The 26917-nt window shown below is 42.9% G+C and overlaps 1 long non-coding RNA gene across 1 annotated transcript in view; it reads right to left on the reverse strand.

Moving 5' to 3' along the window:
• The window catches only part of LOC310753041, a 104754-nt gene that overhangs the window by 56791 nt on the left and 21046 nt on the right, over positions 1-26917 (reverse strand). The window contains exon 2 of the long non-coding RNA XR_014543101.1: positions 7550-7742. This is a non-coding gene — a long non-coding RNA (uncharacterized lncRNA). The remainder of the gene's footprint in view (positions 1-7549; positions 7743-26917) is intronic.

Below are 26917 nucleotides of genomic sequence, written 5' to 3' on the forward strand. Positions count from 1 at the left end.
CGTCCGCCAGCGGCTGCCACATGATGAATGGCCCTGTCGAGTAAATTCATCCGGGGCCCAATTAAACAGGCAGAAATGAACTAGAGCCGTCAACCAGGGAGAGAGAGAGAGAGGAAGAGAGAGAGAGAGAAAGAGAAAGAATAAGCCAAAGACAGAGAGAGAGAGAGAGAGAGAGAGAGAGAGAAAGAGGAGGCAATAAAAGAGAGAGAGAGAGAGGGAGAAGAAAAAGGGAAACATATTCTCCACAAAGTCAAGGAAGCGCCAAGGCAGTGAAGTCATTCTGTCAGAAAATGGCCATTTAATGCTTTGCCGAGCTCACGACAGATATGTCATCTAAAGAAGCTTTAGTGGAGTCCCAGGGCATTTCATTTATTAATTATCAGCTTCAAGAGGGGGATTGGAGGTAGCCATGCTCCCCTCCTCCCCGCCTTTCCTCTCTCTTAAGCACTGTCAGCTCCCAGCCTTCCTCCTGTCAGAGCCTGCACAGGGCAGCTGCAGAGAGCACAGAAGTTTGGCCTATCATGGAAAAAGCACGCTGATGGGGAGAGGAAAACAGGAAAGTTTTCCCCCTTTCCCCCCTTTTTTTCTTATTTCACTGATAGGTGGGAACCCCTCTGCAGGTTTACTAAAAATTCCTCAGTTGTCCCCCCCCCCCTTGCACGAGTAGGAATTTTGCTGTAGCTGTAATGCTGTGGCATTGTAACGATGGGGAAGAGACCGAGGAATTTTGCCAATATTATTCATTTATATACCAATCCCCAACCCCTCAGGTCACTGAACTCAGGGTGTACATATTATTTCTAGGCACCCATTGGTCACCAGTTCAGTCACTGACCAGATCCAGACCAGCTTTGGTTTAGTAAGGTGACATTCTCCTGTGCCTTCCAACCATATCCTAGGATAGATTTTCACTTTTATCAACTCAGCCTTACACATTGTTAGAGTCTGAGCTTGTATTCTGTTCATTTTCTGAAAAGACTGAATACAGAAAATGGTTTAGTGGTTACTTACCATAGTGTGGGACACTGTTGGCGCTGTGGGTTAAACCACAGAGCCTAGGACTTGCCAATCAGAAGGTTGGCGGTTCAAATCCCCGCGACGGGGTGAGCTTCCCTTGCTCAGTCCTTGCTCCTGCCAACCTAGCAGTTCAAAAGCACGTCAAAGTACAAGTAGATAAATAGGTACCGTTCCGGTGGGAAGGTAAACGGCATTTCCGTGCGCTGCTCTGGTTCACCAGAAGCGGCTTGGTCATGCTGGCCACATGACCCGGAAGCTGTACGCCGGCTCCCTTGGCCAATAAAGCGAGATGAGCGCCGCAACCCCAGAGTCGGTCACGACTGGACCTAATGGTCAGGGGGGTCCCTTTACCTTTACTTTATCATAGTGTGGATGTATATACAAGTTAAGCTAGTTGTCTATAAAGTCCTGTCCGGTGTTGATGGTGATAGTTTTACTGTGTTTCTGCACCCAGTGAGATATTCTGGGGAGCAGAGGAAAAGCTGCTGTTGTTGTTTTTAAAAAACTCCCAATACTTGGCAAGATGTTGCAGGCAACCATTTCACCAAGTGGCTCGATGCACTCTGTAGTAAGTTATCAAATAGTTCATCTATGTATGCTCTGAGAATAAGTGAGGAACTTTCAGAGTGAAGAGCAGAAGGTAAATGTATGTGAAGATAAGATTATGAGAGTTTTCCCATGATCTCACTTCAAATTTATTTGCAAATTTTGATGCTTAAAATTCTTCAGCCTCTGAAAATGCATTGAATATATACTTCTATTTACCAGCAGCCTCATACCTAATGTTGCTTGGGAATTCTAAGAAACCAAAACAACAGTAAAGTTTTGAAAGGTTCAGTCCACCATCTTGATTCATTTTTAAAAAAAATTTCTGTTTTTCAAAATCAATCACACATTTAACATTCTTGAAAACATTACAAAACAAGATTCTTTCGAATCTTAGGAGATCCCTCCTCTCCTCCGTGGATTCTTTAAATACCTAAGTCAACTGCATATTATAATTAGTCCACCATCTTGATTCAAAATGGTGTCCAACTGTATCCAAACATAGACAAAAATCCCAGGAACTACCATGCAAAATTTTATTACTGTATCTTAAGAGATGTCCAAATGCACAGAGGACAGACAAACAACTTTCCAAAATACATAGTAGACGACATCTTATGAGATGTAGTATTTGATATTTGTAATATCTTCTATACAGGTGGCAACCATTTCATCGCGTTTTGCTGATGTGTGCGTTGGTGGTACATATTTCTGAGCAAGGCGTCAGGGGAGACAGCCTAGTTGGGACACACTCAGAGCTCTTTTTTGTCTGCCTCCTAGGCTTTCCTCTGAGATCCAGGAAGTCCAGTTCCTGACTCATGTATTTTCCTCAGAGCCAATGGGGTGTTAGAATCATAGAATTGTAGAGTTGGAAGGGACCACAAGGGTCAATGTCCAACCCCCTGAAACACAGGACTCTTTTGCTCAACTTGGGGCTCAAACCCACGACCCTGAAATTAAGAGTCTTGTGCTCTACCGACTGAGCTATCTACAGTGTTGTGGGTAGAGTGTATCAGACTGGGACCAGGGAGACTCAGGTTCAAATCTCCACTAGGTTGTAACACTTGCTGGGTGCCCCAAAATGTTATTTTTATTTCAATCGATCCCAATTGTTGACAAACCAAGTTGCCTCAAGGAATGGAAAAAGGATATTTCTAAATTTGTCTTGGGGGGGCACGAATCAAACATAAAATTTTGATTGCTACAAAAGAAAGAGTGGGCTTTGCCCTGCCAGATCTACAATTGTACTATGAGCCAGCTTGCTTGTGTTGACTAAGGGAATGGATTGTATTGGAGGATACACACATTTTTGACCTAGAAGGCCACGGTATGAAGTTTGGCTGGCATGCATGTCTTTGGTATGGAAAAGCTAAAATATATAGTTTTATGAACCACATTATCAGGAGAAATTTGTACAGAGTCTGGGGGAAACACAAAAATTTGTTGGAAAGAAAAACACCCCTATGGTTGTCGTCAATTGAAAAAATTACATGGATAGACAGTGAGCGACCTATAGAAATCTGTTCGACTTTTCAGGAAGCGAACCCAGATTGAAACCACTGGAAAAAGTAAGGAGCCAAGTTACTGATTGGCTACAATATCACCAATTACATGATATATTTAAATTAGAGAAAAATGGCTTTTTGGACCAAAGCTCCAAAAGAGCTTATTGATGAACAAGGAATAATTATTGTCCAACATGTATAAACAATTATTGGAATGGGAAACAAAAGATGAGCTGGAAAAAGCATCAATGACCCACTGGGTAATGGATATAGGATATAATAGAACCTCTGGGAGAAACTTTGGAAGAATCATTGAAATTTACTGCATGCTACACACTGAAAAAGAATTATATGAAAATGATCCATAAATGGCATTTAACTCCGAGTAGATTGGCTAGGATGTATAATGTGGAATCAGACTTAAGTTGGAAATGCAGAGAAGTAGAAGGAACGTTTTTCCATATGTGGTGGACATGCAAAAAAGTTAAAGTATATTGGGAAATGATATATAATGAGATGAAAAAATGTTTAAAACAACTTTCCCCCCCAAACCAGAGGCATTTCTGTTAGGTATTGTTCAGACAGAGGTTCCCAGGAATTAGAAGGGCTTATTCATGTATCCAACAACAGCATCTCGGATTTTGTTAGCCCAAAAATGGAAAGTGAGAGAGGTCCCTAGTAAGGAAGACTGGCAACTTAAGATGATAGAATATGCAGAATTAACAGGTCTAATAAGCAGAATAAGGGAACAAGTGGGGTGGAATTTTTTTGTAGAGAAAATTGAAAATAATTGTGCACAGTTAAAAACACTGGCAGTTTTAAAGTAATTCAACAGTTTAACATATTTTGAACTGGTGTAAAATAGGAAAATTAAATTGGGTATAATAATTAGATGGGAAACCCAGCCAGATGGACAGGGTCTAAATAATAAATTTAAGATTATTATTATTATTATTATTATTATTATTATTATTATTTAAAATATACAGGAATGGTGGATAAGTTAAATGAATCTTGGTAGGGGAAGGAGGGAAGTCAATGGACACATGGTTTAATAAAAGATGTTTAATTTGAAATGTCAAATTTGAAAATTTAATAAAATTATTATAACTCTCGCTGGGTGAGCTTGAGGTAGTCATTCTCTCTCTCAGGCTAATCCACCTCACAGGATTGGTGGTGTGGGGTTTATGGGAGGAAGGGAGGATTGCAATACACAAAGAAATAAAGTGACATTTGGTTATGCAAGAAACTGAAATTAGCAGAAGCTGCAAAGTGTTTTAAATGAAAACAAGCTATTTCTATACACCCAGTTCCTAGGAGTCTGATTCTGCAAGGCCAAGGAAAAGGAGCACCATGACTGTACCCATGTGAAAACTGGCATAATCACACTAGATGCTGTCTCTGGACACAAATCAAACACATTCAGAGATGAAATGAGAGGGTTTTTTTCTCTCCTTTGTGGAATCTATTTGTGATTGGTGGGTGTGCAGGGGGTGGGACAGGAGAGAAAACAGGGCAGGGGGTATAATAAGCATCAGTGGAGGAACCTCATGGTGGCATACATGGTTCTCCCCTCCCTCGTTTTATCCTTACATCAACTTTGCTAGGTTAGGCTGTGAGATAGTGACAGGCCCAATATCACACATGAACCTTATGCCTCAGAGGGTCTCCACAGCTCCAGCACTCTAACCATACTATTTATTTTTTATTTATTGATTGGTTTTACCTTGTGGGCTTATAGCCGAATAAAGTATTATCTATCTATCTATCTATCTATCTATCTATCTATCTATCTATCTATCTATCTATCTAACCATACTAGTGGTGCTACTCTGTGTAGGCTGTGATGCCTGGAGGCACAGGAAACTCGAAGAATCTGATGTTGGGGCAGATCTTAGCTTCATGAGGAACTGGCTTCCCTTTGTATGAGTGCGCGTGACGGGGAGGACAAGTTTCTAGCCCTCATGGCTGTGGAGATATGCATGACGGCATGCAAGCAATCCCTGAATTAAGATTTGAGGTTGTGGCTTCATTTGTCTACGGGGCTCCTTTGCCCTCCCCATGGCTACAGACCCAGAACAAATAGGGCAAAACAGGAAATTGTACAGATTGGCCAAATTTGCATAACTGATGCACTGAGTGCAGCTTCTCCTGGCTCGGGATTTGAATTGCTTTTGCATAATATTGTACATTCCTTTAGACAGAAGACACAAAGCCCCAGTTACAAGACATCTTGTGAGCCAACCCTTCACTTCTGTTACACAGCTCTTCCTTTGTGGAACAAACAAAAGGTGGCAGTTCAGTCAATAATTTGTCTTTGCTGCTCTGATCCCCTGGAGTCCCTTCCTTATTCTGGCAAGAGGTGTTCCTCTTTTCTCGGCCTCAGGTCCCCTTGCTTTCACAGCAATGTTCTTTGGTCCCAGAGGGGCAGCCATCCCATACCTTTGGAACTGAAACCTACAGACGCTCTCTCCATGGATCAGGCAGCAGGAGGTGTGTGGCAGTCAGCAGAGCTTTTTACTGCCTGCCCCAGAGGGACCACAATCCCCAAACTCCATCTCTCAGCTCCGATTTCCTGGTTGGCCACCCATCCCTAAGCTTATGCTGACCCCCAGAGCCGGCTAGCACACCGCATGTCATGTTGTCAGGCTCACCCTGTCAGTAGTAGCCTATCAGTGGGCAACAATGCAAGTGACACTCCACATCACTCGCTCTCATCAGACCGCCTTGCGTTCCTGGTAAATAAACAACCCTTTGGATGCTTTGGTGTTCTCTCTCTCTCTCTCTCTCCTTGTTGGAGGGGGGGAAAGATCAGCTTACATATTCTGAAATGTATTTTGGAGCTATTTGCTTCGTCTGGACCACGCTCTGAAAAATGGCCCCAGTTTCATTTTCCTTCCAACATAACTTTTCTTTCTAAGCAAGACTGATGAGAATGCTGGGTATATGAGGACAGGCTGGGGAGAGATAAGAAGACACCCCTGTTTTGCCTTTAAAAAGGTGAAAAATAAAAAAATTATACTTGCTTGAAAACACGTTCGAGCCAGCTCAGGAAGCCAGATGGCAAGTTAGCGGTGTGTGCATTACCCATGTTTACACTCTCATGTTTCAAAAGGATTTCCTGATATAGGACTGGAAGCCCTTGTATGAGAAGAGAAGGACTGTTTCTTCTGTTTGTTTTTTTGCCAGAAACATTGTCGAAATGCAACGGGGAGACAGTGAAAGAGCATTTTTGTCCATGGGATGCAAAATTGCTTTTTAGGTTTTCGCTCATGCTATTTATGTGATTTTTTGGATGCAGAAGAGAACAGGGAAGAGAGGCATTTGTAATGCAAATGAGCATTCTGTGCCAGGCATGAGGCAAACCTAAGGAGATGAGTATAACATTTAGGAAACATCTGAAGGCAGCCCTGCATAGGGAAACTTTTTAAGGTTTAAGGTTTTTATATATGCTGGAAGCCACTCAGAGTGGCTGGGGCAACCCAGTCAGATGGGTTGGGTAATAATCATCATAATCATTTATTATTATTATTTTTACTACTACTACTACTACAACAACTACTAGATACACCACTTGAAGTCTCATTTGAAAATCCCACAAAGCAAGGAAAAGCCATACGTATGGGAATGTAAGCTAATTTATAGATGTTCACATTCCTTCCTTCACACGCCCGTCACAAGAAACTTTGCTAAACCTTTCAAGGTGGTTTTAGTAAAGTAAAGGGACCCCTGACCATTAGGTCCAGTCGTGGCTGACTCTGGGGTTGCGGCACTCATCTCACTTTATTGGCCGAGGGAGCCGGCGTACAGCTTCCGGGTCATGTGGCCAGCAGGACTAAGCCGCTTCTGGCGAACCAGAGCAGTGCACAGAAACGCCGTTTACCTTTATCATATGATATGATCAAGGTAGCTAGTAGAAGAACATAAGAAGAACACAAGGAGATCAGACCAAATATCCTTCTAGTCCAGTATCCTTCAATGGTGGCCAGTCAGATGCCCTTATAGAGTCTACAAGCACGAGGTGCCAATGCATTTCAGCTCAAGCCAAACTTCAGGCAAACTGGAGAGTTCTGGGCAAGTTTTTTATACCACCTTGAAAGGGATGCAGGTGGCGCTGTGGGTTAAACCACAGAGGCTAGGACTTGCCGATCAGAAGGTCAGCGGTTTGAATCCCCATGACGGGGTGAGCTCCCGTTGCTCAGTCCCTGCTCCTGCCAACCTAGCAGTTCGAAAGCACGTCAAAGTGCAAGTAGATAAATAGGTACCGCTCTGGCGGGAAGGTAAACGGCGTTTCCGTGCACTGCTCTGGTTCGCCAGAAGCGGCTTAGTCCTGCTGGCCACATGACCCGGAAGCTGTACAACGGCTACCTTGGCCAATAAAGTGAGATTAGTGCCGCAACCCCAGAGTCGGTCACAACTGGACCTAATGGTTCTTCTACTAGCTACCTTGATGTATACACAATGCATTGGACAATACTTACTTCTGATTTCTTGGGTGTTAACAGGTAACAAATCCCACACTCTGGCAGCTTCACAGAGTAGACAGTTCTGGTGCAGGGCTTCAGATCACAACCAGAGGCATCTGGCGAGGAGAATATGGAAGAACGTGCATCTGCAGGCACCCAGGTTCCAAGTCTTGTCTCGTTATTGCTTAGTCTTGTGTACTGATTCAACCTAGTAAGAAATGAAATGAAAATAGCAAGTTGTATTTCTCATGTGCACATCTGGAAGCTCAACCCTGGATCGGCAGCTGGCTTCCCATTCCAAGGGGGTGAGTCAGCAGACAGACACTTCCCCTTGTTTTTAATGCTTGCTTTTTTATTGTGTTGATTTTTCATATTGTAATTTTATTGCGTTTTATGTTAATTTTACAATTCTTGGGTACTACATAGGAACTGTCCTCTGCACCAGCCTTCCCCAACCTGGTGCCCTCCAGACAGTGCCCTTCAACTCCTTTCAGTCTCAGGTTAGGGAAGAAGGTTACTACACAATTTGGCATATAAAAATAAAGCTGCTAACCCAAAAATATAATTAAAGGCAAACAAGCACGTAGATCCAGGACCAGCCAATACTGAGCTACTTCTCCGGGACACTTTTAAAAGAGAACTTCCATCTCCCATTTCCTGTAAGTCAACACAGCCTAGATTGAAAACGATGATGTGCTGTTGGCTATCCCTTGCACATCATCATTTTCAATCTAGGCTGTGCTGACTTACAGGAACATATATACAGGTTTGTCTATCTACAGTTTTATTTCTCTATGGGGGAGTGGGGAGTATTCACCAACTGCTGTGGAGATGCTGGGTAGGCAGTGTGTTGGCAAGACACAGATATTGGCCAATAGGGACCTACCACTATTTTGCTGCTTCAAAATGAACCATGTTGTGTAGAATCTACCGCCCCTAATATCTCCCCAGGACCGTAAAATGCATGTGTACTTGGGAGTTTGGCAACAAGGCTATCAAATCAAACCACCTCCATTACTCTACAAATGTTACATCTTCATCTTTAAATGTACAGGATTAGTTGCTTTAACAAATGCCATCTTTCTTCACAGTCAAGATTTTTCATTTATTTTCTTTTAAAAAAAATCTATTCACTAAAATGCTAATGATAGGCAGTGATTAGAAACTGCTGGCTGCTTGAGTTTTGAAAGTTCCCTGCGGGCTTCACAGACATGGCTTGTAACTTGTCAGTTCTAGAAATGTTCCCAACAAATCACACAGTACTGTATGTATTTAAATATATATTTCATTTCCTTAATGCTTCACTGTCTTGAATCCAATAGGGACGCTCACGTTAAAGTGATGAAGACCACAATATTGGTTGCGAAGTCAGATTTGATCGAAGTTTCTTGGAGCAAGATGCTCTTAAGATACACAGAGGAAAAGCAGCTGGCAGCCACAATTAGGACTGCTTATCTTAAATAAAGCCTAGGATTGTTTCAAAACAAACCTGTCAACAACGACTGGATTTTGAATGTGTTTTTAACATATAACAATGGAAGGTAGCGTCGAAACCGGTGTTCATATAAAGCATGTTGTCATGGGTCATTTTGTTATGCTGTTCAATTTTTTTCACTTTACTTTTGGCTTGGGTCTGTTTGGGGGCACAGATGGGATATTCTGCCTACCTGTGTTGGTGGCAGATGAAACTGGCTGGGACTCATGTAAATAGAAAGAAATAAAATAGGTAATTATTTTGTTTGGCAAAAATCAAGGCTGCAATGTCCTTTTGCTTTCATAGAATCATAGAATCATAGAGTTGGAAGAGACCACAAGGGCCATCGAGTCCAACCCCCTGCCAAGCAGGAAACACCATCAGAGTACTCCTGACATATGGTTGTCAAGCCTCTGCTTAAAGACCTCCAAAGAAGGAGATAAGAGCTTTGGTCAGCGGATTGTAGCAGTACCTACTTGCTTGCCACCTGCTTTTTTGTATATTTGTTAATAAAGAAATCCCCGTATTCAAAGAAAGTATACTGTTGAACAATGTATAGAAGATGATTGTGCATCACCATGCTTAGTATATAGTTTCCCAGATGCATTTGGATAAACCTTTTTTGGAGACAAGTGTTACTGTATATTGATGTGATACTATATTGATGTGAGTTGCAATTATCCTTTGATTTTTGTTCCATTAATACTTTCTAGATAAAGGGAACAGTAGCTGCTATGGATGACTTGTAATAATAAATAGAATGCTCTTTTGGTTATGAAACATAACATATTTGAGAGAATACTAATTTCTGCTTTCCTACCAAATGGTAAGAAGTCTCAGGGTAGCTTTACAGGATCAATTTCCTCATGAGGAGAGCGTTCTGAAGACTTGTAGTGTTTTATAACATCTGTTTATTAACAAATATGCAAAAAAAGCACTAATTATATGGTGACTCCTCACTATATTCAATTATCATGAATACTAGTCATGGTTAAATTTACCTTCCATGATTTTGTTAACTTCTTGCTCAAAACTACCCAAGACATTGGATTTATTTTACTTGTGGTATTTTTATTACCTTAGTCTGAGCCTTAAAAAGCACACGGAGCCTGAAAGAGGACATGAGTAAGAGTGTCACTCTTCCAAATTCCTTCTTCAGAGAAAAGGGATCCACCTTCATCACCTCTGACCAAGGACCTGTGAGTGGGTGAAGGCTCAGAGGTCTCATGGACACCAGGGGAAGACCATTTTGGTGACCCCTGAGCCAGGGCAAGATCTATGCTGACACCAGACCCTCTTGAATCCCTCTCCTTCTTCCTCTGTCTCACAAAATGGAGAAATGGCAAAAACAAAAACAAGAAACCCCAGGGCTTCCTAAGAACTGGGTGTTAGCATGGACACCCACAGGTCATATGTTACTGCCCCCACATATATACCTACATAAACGGGACTGTGATTTGCACAAGGTTTTTTAGAACTACATACTACAGAAGAACAGCAACCTAGAATTGTGTCCATTGCCGATATAACCATTTCATATATCACAGCCAATTTTCATTTGTAATAACAACAACACATGCTCCCAAGCAAAAGGGTTTTAAGAAAAGTAGCAGCTGGGAGGGAAAAAAATACCCCAGATGAATTCAGAAAGGAATGGTCTGCTTTTCATAGCGAGGGATGAAGAAAACTTCTGTCAAAGTTGCAAAGCTTTTCAACAACAAGATTCAACTTTTTTCTTCTTCCACATTTTCTTTCCATTTCTTTCCTTTTAGGATTAGGGTATGCTGGTTTATTTCTGGCTGAGCTGAAATGCTTAAGGAAAAATATATATGAATGAATGAATGGTGTTGGTGCATTTTTAGATACTCAGCCCTGTTCCTCTTTCTTCTGAAAATGAAACAAAGGGAATGAATTACAATCATTGGTGGGATGGGTGGGGGGGGGGAGAGAAAGGGCAAGCAGTCACACTGCTGATTAAAGAGGAACAAAAGCGGCATGTTTTGTGAAAAAAAAGATTATATTGCTCATTAACTGTTTCAGATTTTGTTAAAGTACAGACCATTGTAGAAATAAGACAATTAGTGAGAACACATGAATAGATGATCCTCTTCCCAATTGTGCAACAGTAATGAGAAGGAACAGAGGCTTCATAATGAGGAGAGGGTGTGTGTGTGTGTGTGTGTGTGCGTGTGCGCACATAGGTGTAGGGATAGATAGATAAATAGATCTTCTAATGCAGCCTTCTTCCCTAGAAAGGAAAGTGCTTTAAAATTCTCCATGTAGTTTTCTTCATAATGTAGAAGTGCCATTGCAGATTCTTTGCACAACCCTTGGCAAATGTCTGAATCTTCTTCATTCATCTCTCCACCCACCAAGCTTCCTTTCTCTCCATTTGTCAGCACATACAATGTATATTTCAAAAGTGTATTAGAGGGTTTGAAAAGTTACAGGAAAGGGCAATTACAGCTGAAACCCTTTAGCATACTTACTTGGGAATGAATTCCATTGTTGTGTATGATTTGTTGGAGAAAAACAAATGCATTTCCTTCTCTTGAGTTTGTAGTTAATATATGTGGTACTTTAAACCACATGAATGCACTGTTCGTCTAGCAATCTAATCAGCATTGGCTTGTAGTCTTTGCTTTATCTGTGACTATGTTAACACCATCCCTAAAAGCCGAACCATTTTGTTTGTCAACTTGTTGAGACAAGATGTCTGCTATTTCTCACCTATAAATTGTTCCCACCAAGATAAATCTGCTCCTGCATGAATAAAGCCTTTGAGCTCCAGAAATTGTGATTATTCCAATTTAATTTACTCAAGCTGAAAGGTCTAACAAGATTCATATCTGAGCAAACGTGTACAGGAGGATAAAGCCAGCCAATGATCAAAGAGATGGGACCTTTTCTCTCTTTTTTTTGCCTAAAATGAAATACTGTATTTGGGTGGAGTGGAGGAGTGAGACCATGAAATCTTCCCGGGATGCCCATCCTCTTAAATCCCCCTTCCCCAACTCACTGAGCTCCTTGGACATAAGGTGCTGAGGTCAATTACCTATTTCTCCCCTGAAACGTACATAAAGCTGAAGTTTGAAGACACTCATTCCCACTCCCTCTTTCAGCTCTATGTGCCTTTCAAGGCTTGTATTGCTTCTACTGGATCTGTTTTACACATGTTCTTTGGGAAAGCAAGGGGTGGGGGTGTCCTTTCTCTGCATGTGGGGAGGGAAGAAGTGACCAAAAGGGGTGGTTTCCCATGGCCTTGCTCAAATATCCAGTGCGCCCACCAGCCTTAAAATTACTCCAACAATCATCTGTTTCTCATAAATAATTCTCAGCAGCTGTAATCCAGTGCTTTAGATACACTCTTTTCCTTCCATTTGTGACCCTTGGGCTTGAGGTCACATCTAAAGATGTTTGGTAAAAACTCAGTGGCAAAGTCGCAACCCCAGTCTATGTTATGCCCAGTGAATAGTAAAGGGTGGGAGGTTCTGTCATTTTTGGTTCTCTCAGCTTCTCATTTTCCCCACCTTAAATTCAGTTCTCTTATTTCCTTATTTTTTTAAAAAAAAGCATGATGAATTTTCAGTGTATAAGTGTGAATTTCTGTCAATAAACACGTTTTGGTTTGGCCTAATGTACACAGTTTTGCAAACAATTTATCATAATATAATGCATTTTTGTATGTGATTTTTGCTAATATCTTCGTTTTCCAGTCAAAGCTGACACTATTGGGCTTCTTGATCTGACAATGACTCCTTAAGTGAGGACTATTCCATATTTTGAGTACAATAAGAAGCAGTAGCGGTGACAAACAGAGTTGGTGAACTCTAGATTTGTTTAAGTGGATAGCTATTTAACAGAGAAATGCCAAGTACAAATAGGCAGGAGTTCTTTGCAATAAAAATAAAAATAAAATCCGGCACTGTTTGCTTGTCCAGAAGGAACAATTAAAGAAGTTGTCATTGCTGATAATTTTTACCCAGCTCTTACACTGTGGCAGCAGGCGTAAGCCCAGGCTAATGGGGAGGAACAACAACAAACAGCAACAACCCTCCTAACATTTAGGGAAGATTTGAAAGACTTCCTTTGGACATGGTCCTCTCTCGCCAAGCTCTGCAGCCAAGAGGCCGGCTGGACTTTTCAAGCTAATTTTTGGCCACCTGCCACTTACAGGCTGATGAGTCCAGTGCAATAGGTTCCCGGCAGGCAGAAATAAATTGTAGGGCAATCTGTATTTGGCTAGCCTTTTGTTACCTGTCACCCTCTGCCTGAGTGCATCCTTTGAATTGTATTTTCCCTGGCAAGTTTTCCGGCACACATCCCCTGTCCCCGATGCAGCTGAAATTGGCAAATTTAAGCAAATGCCAATAATTCTACCCCATCCCTAAATCTCTTTTGTCGTTGTCAATGGACCCGGCTCACTAATGATTTCTTAGTGTTTCAGCCTGAATGGCTTCCCATAGATTTTCCTTCTTTTTGGGTTAGGCCTGGAATTACCATTGGGTATGTTTCTGTCATACTGTTCTTTCCCCTTGCTTGGGTCCCAGCTGCTATCTATATACATTCAAGGCTGCAGAGGGGAATTTGGTATTAAAGGGTGAAGAAGGTTTTATACGCAGGCCACATCTTTATATGCGCTATGCTCCTCTAACACGGCACTTCATCAACTTCTAATTATGTCTGGTTGACAAATTTCTAGCTCTTTCAGCTGGCAATGGAGTGTCTTTGACTGAGCCCATTAGGGCTCATAATTTTTGATGGTGGGGAGGAGTTGCTTAAGTGACTACTTATCCTCGTCGTCCCCCCCGCCACCCCCAAACACTAAAACTAAGTTTATGTAACTGTGAGCCCAGGTTCATTTGCTTTCTGCATAGAGGTCCCTAAGAGAGAGGGAAGGAAATTATATTCTACGTTTTAAGTTGTGTGCGGTTGCTAAATTACATTTGGAGTGCATTATGTTAACCGTTAAATGGAGGTGGGATTGGGAGAATAAGGTTAATAAAGTGACTAAATCTGACAGGGGATGTCACTGAGGAATAGCGTTTCTTAAGCCCTTGCTTCTCAACTGAGACGACGGGAGGGGGAGGAAAAAAACGAGAAGAAAAAACACATTCACACACATTTGAATAAATAGTAAGGGGCAAAACTGGGCAGAATTGCTCAGAGCCTAGTAAGCTTAGGCTTTGTGTTCTGCACTCAAAAACCATCCTTACTGGGTCTGTGAACCAAATTGAATAAATTTTAATAATGTCATTCTCTTAGCTTGAATCAATCAGTCAATTGCATTTGCTTAAGGGTAGGAATATTTGTGCGGAAAGAACCATTCTTTACTTATTGTTTGGTGATGCACATGTGGGTGTCATAGCAGGCATAATCTTAGCAGAAGCGCTCCTCTCGCAAGAAAGAGGAAGAGAAATGCCACCTTTAAAGATGGTATTAAAAATAATGTCTTTTTTTAAAAAAAAAAAAGTCTGCTGCCTTAGTTAATTGGGGCATGCCTTCTTAGTCCATTACTGGTGGTGTTTTTGTGTGTGAATGAGAGACACTGTGAAGCAACTGCCACATCCACTGCCCTGCCATTCTTGCTGGGGGGACAGAAAGCCTTTTCTTCTCCCCTCTATCTGACTGCAGTGGCAGGGAATTAACTATGACGGTGAGAGTTGTTCAATTGTGGGACAAATTATATTGGAAGGCGGCCGACTCGCCTTCATTGGAGGTTTTTAGACAGAGGTCAGGCATTCTTCAGCTGGGATTCCTGCACTGCAGGGGGTTAGACTAGGTACCCTTGGGATCTGATCCAACCCTACAATTCTGTTATTCTGGGACAGAATACACTGGCACAGACAAATCTATCACTTTCAGTTCTCCGAGTTTCTTACTTTTCCAATTATAAATTCAGATATCCACATTTCCACAACAATTTGCAATTATAAAAAATATACCCTCATGAAAGTGGGACAGGGTTTGATTGGGAATTTCTCTTAATAAACAGACTTTTGAAGGCAGCGTTGACTAATATACACATTTTGCAAGATAGTTCCATCAAGCAAGCTGAAATGTCAGCTCAATACCTCAAGAGCCTCCTCTTCCTCCATGAACCAACCCAACCTTGCGTTGACCCCCTGAGGCCCTTTCCCATGTGCCCATGTGGAGGGTGTCAACACAAGAACGGGCCTTCTCAGTGGCAGCTCCCCAAGTATAGAACACTCCCGCAAGGGAGTCGCCCAAGGTACCATCACTATGGTGCCAGGCAAAAATGTTGATTTCCTGCCAGGACTTTGGCCTTTAATTATCTGTGGCCTCCTTTATCTGGTGGGATGCTTTGGTCCTGCTTTTAAATAAACATGAATGTGCTTTTAGCTATTCTGCTTTAGGTCTATGCTGTTTTTCATGTGTTTGCTATTTTTTGTAAGTTGCTTTCAATTACTTTTTTGGGGAGGGGGTAGTAACTAATAGGTCCATGAAACCTCTTTTTCCTCCATGTTAGCAAACTAAGAAGTCATTTTGAGCCTACCCTAGTGGACAGAGAGGTTTTCTAAAATTGGTTTCAGTCTTTCTGATGGTACATCACCAGAAAGTACTCCAGATTTTGAGTAACTGACCTTTTCCCTACAATAATTACCAGTGAGTGTCTGGCCAATCGTAACACTTCACAGAAAAGCCCTGCTTTGGCAATGTCCTTCCCATCCTCTCTACACCACCTTCCCTACCTGTCCTGCTATGATAGAACAGTTTCAACTCTGAGATTTGACTCAAATAAAAACTGACAATGTCGAGACATTTTAAGTACTTGACTACAAAGGGTTCATGCAATTATCTTTTGTCAGAATTCATTTTGTCAGCTCTGTACAGTGCTAATATCTTTAGGTAGTCTGGAAAGAGAGAGAGAGAGAGAGAGAGAGAGAGAGAGAGAGAGAGAGGAGTATGGGGAGTGAAATACCAAGAGAAACAACTTCAAGTTCAGGGTGATCTGTGATTAAAAAACTACTTGCGTATGCTGAATTACTATCAGAGATTGAGAGAACTTCAAAGATAGGTGGGTCTGCTAATGATGCCAACCTATTAAGAAGATGCAGATAGAATGTGTTGCACCAGCACTGAAGCCAGAAGGAAGCATTGTGTGAATATACCCTTGTGAATTGGGCCTCAGGCGGGGTCTGTTATTTTAATATACTTATTCATTGAAATGCTTTCTGAAGAAAGGAAACCAGGTGTTTTATGAAAGATTCTGGTTCCACAGCTGTTAGAAAGGTTGCAGCGCTCCCGAAACCTTGGAACATTGTTCTTAAACCTCACTGCAGGAAGTGAGGTTACAGGGAACCAGGCAGAGGGCCTTTTCGGTAGTTGTGCCCACCCTGTGGAATGCCCTCTCATCAGATGTCAAGGAAATAAGTAACTGTACAACTTTTAGAAGTCATCTGAAGGCAGCATTGTACAGGGAGGTTTTAGTATGTTTTTTGTATATGTTGGAAGCTGCCCAGAGCGGCTGGGGCAACCCAGTCAGATAGGTGCAATACAAATAAAATCATCATCATCAAACTGTATTGCAGCACCCTCACGTGTTGCAAGGGATAATGGACCTTGAACAATGAAGACAAAATGTTGCACACATCTACTGCTCCATGCCACTCAAAGTGGAGTTGCCATGTACAGGAATAATCCCCCCCCACCTTTCTGCTTACATGTGGGGAGTGACATCATTCTGGAGTAATGAGGCACCTGAATTCCCTTCTGCAACCTGTGCCATAGCTAACATGATCAGGGCAGGAGAAGCCAGAAACATCACCATTATTTCCTTCAGAAAAATTCAGGGCAGCTTATAATGGACTCCCAGACAGTCCATGATCCAATGACCAAACAGGGCAAAACCTATTCAGCTCTCTCTTACAATGAACAGCAACCTGTACCATCAGACCATTTTGTGAGTTGGCCTCTTCTGTACCATTTGAATGTTGTCCTGTGGCTGGTAGCATGTGTTTGGGGCCACTGGATGTCAGTGGCTGCTGCTGGGATAGCTGGAAGACTAGTGTGGTGTCTAGAAGCTACTCTTAAGTGCTTAAGATTTCACAAAGCTATATAAATGTAGGAGTGAAGTGCCATGAAGCATACATTGCTCTGTGCTGGGAAGCCTCAGAAGAAACACTGGTGAGAGGGCTCTCCCTTCCTCGGATTAACAAGGAGATGCTTTTCAGACGTGTGCTTATTTGAGAGCCGGAGGAGACCTTGGATCTGCTGGGGTGCTGCACTAAAGAGTGACTGCTGACATTTGAGTCTGGCAATGGATGCCTGTATCTATAAGCTGCCCATAGGGTCAAGCATTGTCTGAGGATATTGTGGTGGTTGGGCTGACCCTGATTCAAGGAAAAACCAGATCACACCTTTTTAAAAGAAGGACACTGAGGAAATAAATGGCCATAGCTCAGTGGTAGAGCTTTTACTTTGTATGCACAAGGTCTTGGGTTCAAGTCCTGGCATCACTTGGTAGGGCTGGGAGAGACACCTTGACTTAAATCCTGGAAAGCCCTTGCTAGGGTACACAATACTGAGCTAGAGGAACCTGTGATCTGACACAGCGTAAGGTAGTTTTCTATGTCCCCAAAGAAAACCCCCCAATACATTCACATTGTGTGTGCAGTTATCTTTCAGTGCTTCCCATTATTTTACTTTTACACACACACACACACACACACACACACACACACACACACACAGAGAGAGAGAGAGAGCTCATAAAAGTGGCTGGAGGTTTGCATCGATTGCTTTTAAAAATTACTTAATTTTCAGCCATTCTTCAGTTAACAGATAATAGGGCTCCTCAGGATACCAAGCCCCATATTAAACTATCACTTTTTGATGACTATTTTCACAAGCCAAAGGTCAGCATTGAAAAGCGGGGGGAGGCTAAAAATTCATCTTACTTAGCATGACCTCCTCAGGTTAGGTTTGAATTACATTTCCAGATGGCCTGTGAAAATCTTTCATGTCTCTCGCTCCATTAGTTGGTACGTTTAGCAAAGGTTGGGTAATGATCAGACATACTCTTTTAGTCATGAACAAGAATCTGCTAGCAATTGTTCATATATATATAGACACACACACGCACTTCTGTTGTCGCTGTCAGGCGTTCAGGTGCTGAGTGCTGGGATGGTCAGATGCCAGCGGTCGAAAAGGCTGGAGGGGGCCAGAGACAAGGAGACAAGCAAGGAGAAAGGTTGTAGATCAGCAAGGGAGCATATAGAGGGTCTTAGGCCTTAGCGTCATTGGGTTTTGCCATGTACAAATCCGCTCCACTTCCCAGTGGGGAGGAGTTGCGGTGGACCACATGGTCACCCACTCCACTCCGGGGGAGGGGGACAAAGTCCCACGTCACCCGGAGGTTCCCAGCAGCGTTATTCACCTGCCAGCCAATCCGCTGGCTGGGCCCAATTTAAACTGAGGCACAAGCCGGAAAGCTTCCTCTTGGCTCACTTCCTCGATCTCCCACCCTCTCTCCCTGTTTTCAGGTTTCGGATTTGGCCTTGCTATGGACGTCGGTTGGTCGCCGTTGAGGGGCCTGGTAGGAATTTTTCCACTTGGCAAATTGGCATGGGCCATTTGGTTTTCACCTACCTTGTAGCAATCGTCACAACTTTGTAAGGTTTGGCAGTTAGGCATTGGTTGATCTTATGATGGGGGAGGGGAGGTGTGGCCATCACCTGCCCCTCCAAGCTTAAGGGTATTCCCTTAAAGGAATCCAGATGTGTGGATCTTGTCCGAAGTCCGGGGCTGGGCTAGGGCCATGCCACGACCCCGTCGGGAACCCAGGGGGAGCTCAAGTTGGTTTGCATCGACGGGGCTCCCCCTACCATTGGTTGACCCTTACTCGACTCCCTGTGTGATGGGCAGGAGTCAGATATAGTCGGGTCAATTCCAATGCCTAAGCCAGTACCGCTCACATTCTGTAACCAATAAAGTTGTGGCCTAAATTTGCCCAATAACATTAACCTTATCGCTCCATGTGCCCTTGTGTCTTATTCATCAATGAGGGGGTGTTCTTGGGGTCTCAACATGCAGTGGGGCTATAAAGGCCAGTGAGATGACCACAAGGCAAAGGAAACGATTGGAAGGAACCCAGTAGTTGTATGCTCTGGAAGCATCGCAGCGCAACTCTTGTTTGTCTCACTGACAAACAGTTTCAGAGCTATATAGTCAGCAGTGAAAAGGGATTGGCAGTCCTGGATCACCTGCCTCCCAGAATCTGGAGGATTCTGGAATTAGCCTTGCCACCAGACAAAAGGTCCAAACTGATAGAGCAACCACATGCTCAGCAGTGCTGAAGTGAGCTGCAGGAACAATACAGTTTCTGCTCAAGTGCTGGTCCACGGGACTGCTGATTTTGCCCTTTTGCATGCAGGAGGATTGATTCAGACAAGCTGCTTGTGCACACAAAACTGTCTCAGCACTCAGCCTATGCAACTGGGGTGATTTAGGTTCACTTCACATAGGATCATGAAAGCAGGAGTGGCTGATGTCAGAGAGCCACTCTGCCAACACTGACATTACTGCAGCTTACCAGGACCAGGGGGGGGGGGGTGAGCAGCAAGGTCTGGGCTGCACAAGTGCCCTGGTAGCAATAATTGGGTGCTCCCCCGGTACAGCTCTGACCGTGCCACTGTCCTGTCCTGCTACTGCCCTGCATCAGCAACATAGGAGCCAACTCCTATGGCGCAAGGTCCCTTCACCCCCCAATAAAATATTTGAGGGGGCTACCCCCCAAGTTGATGGGCATTCAAATGGTACACTCCATGATGTCATTGATTATGCAGGGTGGGGCTTACCTGGTCCCCCAATATCTTATTCAAGTGATGCTGGTGTCAGGAGGGTGACTCTGTGGCACAACTTTGCCACACAAGTGACTCTGGAATGAGAGTCAAATGGTAAAGCTCTTCCTGGACTGTGTACAGTGGAACCTCAGTTTTCCAGCTTCTCAGAAGCCAAAAGTTTCGGTTTTCAAACGCCATAAACCTGGAAGTAATTGCTTCCACTTTTGAACATGCCTCAAAAGTCGAATGGCTTCTGAAGCGCGTTTCTTAATTTTCTCAATTGTGTTTGCTGACTGCCCACTGCGCCTTGGTTGTAGAACATTTTGGAAGTGGCATGATCTTCTGGAACAGAACACGTTCGACAACCGAGGTACCACTGCACTGTTTCAGACAGCATGTTGGGGACTGGATGCTTCCTCCCCAAAAGCCTCTCTCCTTATTGAAGCTAGTATGCCAAGGAGAAGGGTTCAGTCTGCACTTTTCCCTGACTTGCTAGTTTTCGATATGCAATTCTATATGTGAAGGAACATTCAGCCACGTAGAACATTTACACATGCAGAAAAGGAAAGGAAAAAAACTGCCCCTGGCAACGGGATAGCTCAATTGGTAGAGAATGAGACTTTTAATCTCAGGGTCATGGGTTTGAGCCCCACATTGGGCAAAAAATTTCCTGAATTGTAGGGGGTTGGACAAGATGACCCTTGTGGTCCCTTCCAACTACAGTTCAATGATTCAATGATTTTATTATTCTATGACCCATCTTGGCCAGTGCAAAGCAGATGAAGCAGCAGATCGGCCACTTCTCTCTATTGTTCTTCATTGGGGGTTGGGGCTACAATTCCCACAAATAAGGAAGCAAATAGATACTGGTTTAATAGAAAATGAATGATGGGACACTCTAACGTTGTAAAATGGGGGTGTAATTACATATTTAAAACTTGTTTCATTTAAATTTTTTAAACAAATTAAAATAAGGGATATTAAAATAAATTAAAATAAGGGATAAGGAGGGAGAGAAACAGTTAGGATGTTAACAAATGGCATCAGATAATATTTAGCCTCTTACGTTGCATTCTCCTTACAGCCTAAAGTGCAAATGGCATTTTTCTAACTTCTAGCTACCAGTGCTGCAGAATTTCTTCCCATCACTCAGAGTGAAACAAGAGCCTACCAGCAGCAGTGAGGGTCATTTTCAGTTTCCCACCCGGCATGAGAATGTATTATTCTGGGAATGATGCAAGGGCACGGTCCTGCAGGGGCAAAAATGTAATGTTGGTACATATCACGGTATTGCTGCTTTAAGAGAATCCATCTTGCTAATAGGGTGACCAGGTTGCATGGAAGAGGGAATTTTGGCAGGGGCAGCTTATCATGCAGGGAGGAGGTGGGTTGGGGAAGCTGCACCCTGCTGGAATTCCCTCTTTGACGCATTCTGCACAACTGCTTGTTTTACTTGCAGTCTGTAAACAGACTGGCCATATGATGATGAATGTCAATTTCTAGAGGTCAAACAGCACTGAAGAAAACTTTAAAGTGTATTAAATAACTGCCAGAGATCGTCAAACCTTTGCCATCAAAAGATTTAAACGACAACAATCTTCCCTATTTTTAGAAAGCTCAAGTGGACTTCATTTTTCAGAAGTACATTAAAAAGTGGAAAGCCTGGAATTCAGAAACTGACGGTTTTTCCAGGCAACAGATGCAGATTCAACAAACAAGTTTTAGCTACACTTGCATTTTTATAGTTATAAAGACAGTTGTTGCCTGTATTGGGGGGGGGGGCGTATTCTCACTATATTTGGGGTGTTCACAAATGCATTAATTTTCTAATCCCTTCTCTAGCAACTAGTTCCTTCTAGGAATGAGAAAACTTGCTAAAATTTGTTTCTTCTGTATCTGCAGATCATGGCAACAGTCTAACACAGAGTTAATTGTGTTCCAGTCTGTGAGTGTGAGTAACCACACTGGAACCTTCATTCAAAGATTATTTCCACAAAGTCAAATAGATATAACTAGTATATTATTGAATTAGGCACTTGTGGTGGGCATGCCCAGGTGGCAAATTTTGGGGAATAAGTATTTAACAAGATAAGGAAAATTACACATCTGCATGTCACCAAGTCTTCAGAACTTGCGTTACTGAATCTTTGTTCAAATGAGAATCAGGGCTTGGTGAATAAACTAACTGGATTTCTCTTAGTGGCTGCATGTATGGTTGTAGCCACATTCTGGAAGGACTTAAAAGATGAGGACCAGAATGCCTGATATAACAGAGTATGGCAAATCTGCCCTAATAGGAAAAATATGATTCACAGCTTAAGACGGACAAGAGGAATAAAGTACAAAGATACATTTGCAGGAGAATAGTAGAGATTCATTTAGTTACAAATTCTCCAGAAAATCAAGGGTCATTTCCAAAGATTTCTACTAACTTGTAGATCACTTAATGATAACATGCTTTACAGGTGCATGCTGCTATTAGTTCTGGTGTATGTACGTCAATATAGGTTTTCATAATGTAGTTTGGGGGGGTCACTAGGGAAATAACAGAGAAAAACAGAAATAAAATATTACTGAATTAATGAAAAAGCACAAATATAGCAGTTTCTCCAATTTGTCTGGCTCTTCCACATTCTTCTCGCATGATTTCATATTTTTTTAAAAAAGAAAATTTGCCTTTCCAGCAAGCCACAGACTCCTCAAAACCCTGCCCTGCCCTGGCTGTAGTTGTATATGGCAAGTTCCGTGGTGGATTTATGGTCCATGGGGCCCCTGTGCTCAGCTCTTTGGGGGGCTCTATTCATTCAGCTGAATCAGTGTTTCCCAAACCTGGGTTTCCAGCTGTTTTTGGACTACATTCCTGGCCACTGGCATCGCCAGCTGGGGATGATGGGAGTTGTAGTCCCAAAACAGTTGGCGACCCAAATTTGGGAAACACTGAGCTAAATAAACATTACTATGGGCTTATCCACACTTACGTTTCCCCTACGCTTTTCTGGCATAGGCGTGCTATAAAGCTCTATGTTCAAGAACACTTTTTTTAAAAAAAAAATATCTCCAGAGCTTTCCCCTCAAAATTCTGCTCTTTAAAGCTCAACTGGAGCAAATGGCAATCCGCTGAAAACCCAAATAGCCATTTGCTTGGATTCAGCTGCAAAGAGCAGAGATTTGTAGTCAAAGCACCAGAGCAAAAAAAGTGGGGGCACTTAGACATGGAGCTTTTAAAGCACAGCCCTGGAATCACAGAATTGTAGAGTTGGAAGGAAAACCAAAGGGCCATCTAGTATAACCCTCTGCACTGCAGGAATCTCTACCAAAGCATCCATGACAGATGGCCATCCAACCTCTGCTTAAAAACCTCCGAGGAAGGAGAGTCCATCTCTCAATGGAGAACATTCCATTGTTGAAATGCTCTTGTGGTCAGAAAGTTCTTTCTGAAGTTTCTGGTAACTTGAATCCATTGGTTCTGGTCCTAGCTTCCTAGTCTCCGCCTGGAAAGAGCGAAACAAAAGCATCTAAATGTGGATAAGCTCTATGTATGAAAACATAATGCAGCTAAATGCACGACTTAACAACATGGGCTTTCTTCTTTACTACTACTAGTGGTACCTCGGGTTAAGAACTTAATTCGTTCTGGAGGTCCGTTCTTAACCTGAAACTGTTCTTAACCTGAGACACCACATTAGCTAATGGGGCCTCCCTCTGCCGCGGCCGCACAATTTCTGTTCTCATCCTGAAGCAAAGTTCTTAACCGGAGGTACTATTTCTGGGTTAGCGGAGTCTGTAACCTGAAGCGTCTGTAACCTGAGGTACCACTGCATATTTCTTTTTGTCAGGGGTTATCAATGGAAAACTCTGCCAGTGTGGTGTGTCATGTTTGTGAAGAGACAGCTGTGAAATGAACATGCTCAAATGTGACTGCATTTTGCCCATACTTTCTCACAAGGGATTTATCAAGAGAGAGGTATGCTGGTATCAGCAAAACTTTTTTGGGATCAATACCTCCTGGCCACATTTGTTGGAGATTTTCTTTCCACTGGCTGTGGTATTACTGCCAAAAGGACTCCACCCCAGATACCCATCTTGAGGATGGAAAAGAACATGGATGCTCCTGGAGTGCCCTACAATTTTCTGACTGTAGATGAGCTTGTCAGGATGGAAGCCTGGCCTGGTCTCGCTCAGTAAAAATTATTGCCTCTTCCAGCATGGAGTGCCTGGGGATTGGGCCATAAGGTGAGCAGAGGGTCTTTTGCTAACTATTTGCTTCCTTGCTTGCTTGTTCTGCTTTTGTCACTGGGTGAAAAGAGAAGGAAAGGGCAACTGGTATTCTTGAAGGTAATGGTTTGCAAGAAGGAATGATCCCGAGCTAATAAATGGAGATTTGCGAGGGCTCCCCCGCATGGCTAACTCTCTTTCCTGCACAGCAGCCAGAAGCTTATGCAGCTGGGAGAAACAAAATCTTGCAGAAAATGGGCCGGGAATAGAGTTTGAAACCAGAGCTTTCAAAGCCACAGCTGGAAGCCTTGCCACTACATCAAGGCAATAATAAACCCTGGTGTAAAACGCACACCGGCTCTGACACAGCCATGTTCACAAACTATGTCTGAAACAACCCCCCCTGCCCTGCTTGGGAGTTCTATCACATTAACTCCTTTCATGTAACCACGGCAACACATGTTAAGAACACACTGCATGGCTTTAAAAATGCATCTTTTCTAGGCAGTACAGCACCTGCGGGCCCCCTTACCTTAGGGGGTCTTCCTTGGGTACCAAATATCTCTGCATCCTATTTACTCCACCTGCTTATTTTTGTTTATAATGAGCAGGTACCCCGAGTTTGCCTCTGAAATGGTATTGCCATGACTGAGCTGAGATTGCATCACCTATTGGCATTGGTTTTATTGTTCAGCATCCAGAACTTTATTTTATTTTTAAATGGTGCCTTCAGCTAAAAAAAATCAATTTTAATAACTCCCTCTACGGACATGATTTTTTTTGTAAACATGTTTGAGGTTTTTGTTTGTTTCTGTTAACAGTCAAGCAGTGCATAAATTTTATGAAATAAATGAATGAATGTTGATTGGGCAATAGGGAAGAGGAGATAAGCTGAGGACATGGTTGTGCCCAGTAGCATAAATCGGATGGATGGATGAACATTAAAAGGTAGCATGCTACTCCTTGAGCAATTCATATTGTGTTCGAGTGTGACCCTAGCTGTCTAGCCCTTTGCAGATATTGTGTGTGTGTGGTTGTTTTTTGCACCTGCTTAAAACATTTGGGGTCTTTTTTAAGACAAACCTATTTGGCGATACATAGATGCTGACATGAGTTCTTATTTTTTAATGCTAATTTTAATTATCTGTATATGTTTTTCATTGTTTAACTGCATTAATTGATCATTTTAATATTTCTTGAAAACTGCTACAGTCAAGTGGTACCTAAATTGTGTTAAAAACTAGATGGATAGCTAAATGGAAGTGACAATTGCTGCCCCATGTCAGATCATGCTGTCACAGGTATATGCGTTACCCAGAGAGTTTTCCTTCTTAGCTTGTAGCCCCCATAATGCCTACTGAAATGAATGTGACTCAGATCTTAACCAGGGAATAATATCCACCCACCCCCGTCGAAGCCAGTGGGACTTTGGATTGGATTGTATGCATCCTTAATTCTGTTCTAGATTGTGGCTGGGGCTTCTGATTCAAACCAACAAAGACAGCAGCAGATTCCTCCTGATGACAGGTGGGTTTGGGCCAGGGCCTATCTTCTGCAGCCGTACCAGAGGACCAAGATGTCTCTAGAGAAGTGAAGAAGAAAGAATGGGAGAAGGAAAGACATTGTGATCCCTTGGAAAGGGGGAGGGGAGGGAAGAGAAACCCTGAGATCCATCAAACACGTATTTGTCTCATTAAAAGTGTTTTTAATTTATAATGCCCTGGAATGTAGTTGTCACCCAGCTGTGCATCCATGACAATGTTGCCTCTCTCTCTCTTCCCCTCGCCCCCCACCCTCCTGCTCTGCCTCTCCCCCTTCTCCCCCCCCTTCACTCAGCCATTCCCCTCTCCCACCTCACTGGGACTGCCATCAATTTCTTCTCATCAGCTGCAGTTACAGTAAATGGATTCATTTGTGGGCAATAGAAGGCGAGAGACAAAGGTGACAATATAATTAAGGTTTTTAATTCTATGCCTGAACAGTTAAGTCCAAAACTCATGATAATTAGCTGGCTGTAATGAAAGATCTTTAGTCGTTATTTTCCCTTTGTTTCCTGTAATGGTTCATTTTGGCCGGCCACATTTGTCCTTTTAATCTGAATTCTGCTTAGGCTGTGCTCTTGTCACTCTATTTATACCCATGAAGTGCAAAAAAAAAAAGAAAATAAAAAAGTGTTCACAGTGCAGCAGAGCACAGCTATTTGCCCATACGTGGGGTGCAAGCCCCTAGAAATGCTACACAATAAAACTGCTAGTCAACAAGTTCCATAAGTGGTTTAGTCCAAATTTTGCTAAAGTTAGTACCTGGATAGGAATTATGGTGCTGGAGGAGACTCTTGAGAGTCCCATGGACTGCAAGAAGATCAAACCTGTCCATTCTTAAGGAAATCATCCCTGAGTGCTCCCTGGAAGGACAGATCCTGAAGCTGAGGCTCCAGTACTTTGGCCACCTCATGAGAAGAGAAGACTGTCTGGAAAAGACCCTGATGTTGGGAAAGACGGAGGGCACAAGGAGAAGGGGATGACAGAGGACGAGATGGTTGGACAGTGTTCTTGAAGCTACCAGCATGAGTTTGACCAAACTGTGGGAGGCAGTGGAAGACAGAAGTGCCTGGCGTGCTCTGGTCCAGGGGGTCACGAAGAGTCGGAGAACGACTAAACGACTAAACAACAACAACAACAACCTGAACCACTTGGGGGCGAAGGACAGGAAGGCAACCTGTACTTCCCGATTACTTCTCTGTAGTAACTACTACTTGTTGGTAAAGTAGATCACATCCTTTCTGTGTTTTCTCTGAGTTAAGTCCGTCTAAGAATGAGTCAGCATGTGGCTGCATTAACTTCTTAGCTCCATCTTGGCCCTTCCACTGAGCTATGGGAAAGGCTGGAG

The sequence above is a fragment of the Podarcis filfolensis genome (assembly GCF_964270895.1).
Source record: "Podarcis filfolensis genome assembly, chromosome: 17".
Classification (NCBI taxonomy): domain Eukaryota; kingdom Metazoa; phylum Chordata; class Lepidosauria; order Squamata; family Lacertidae; genus Podarcis; species Podarcis filfolensis.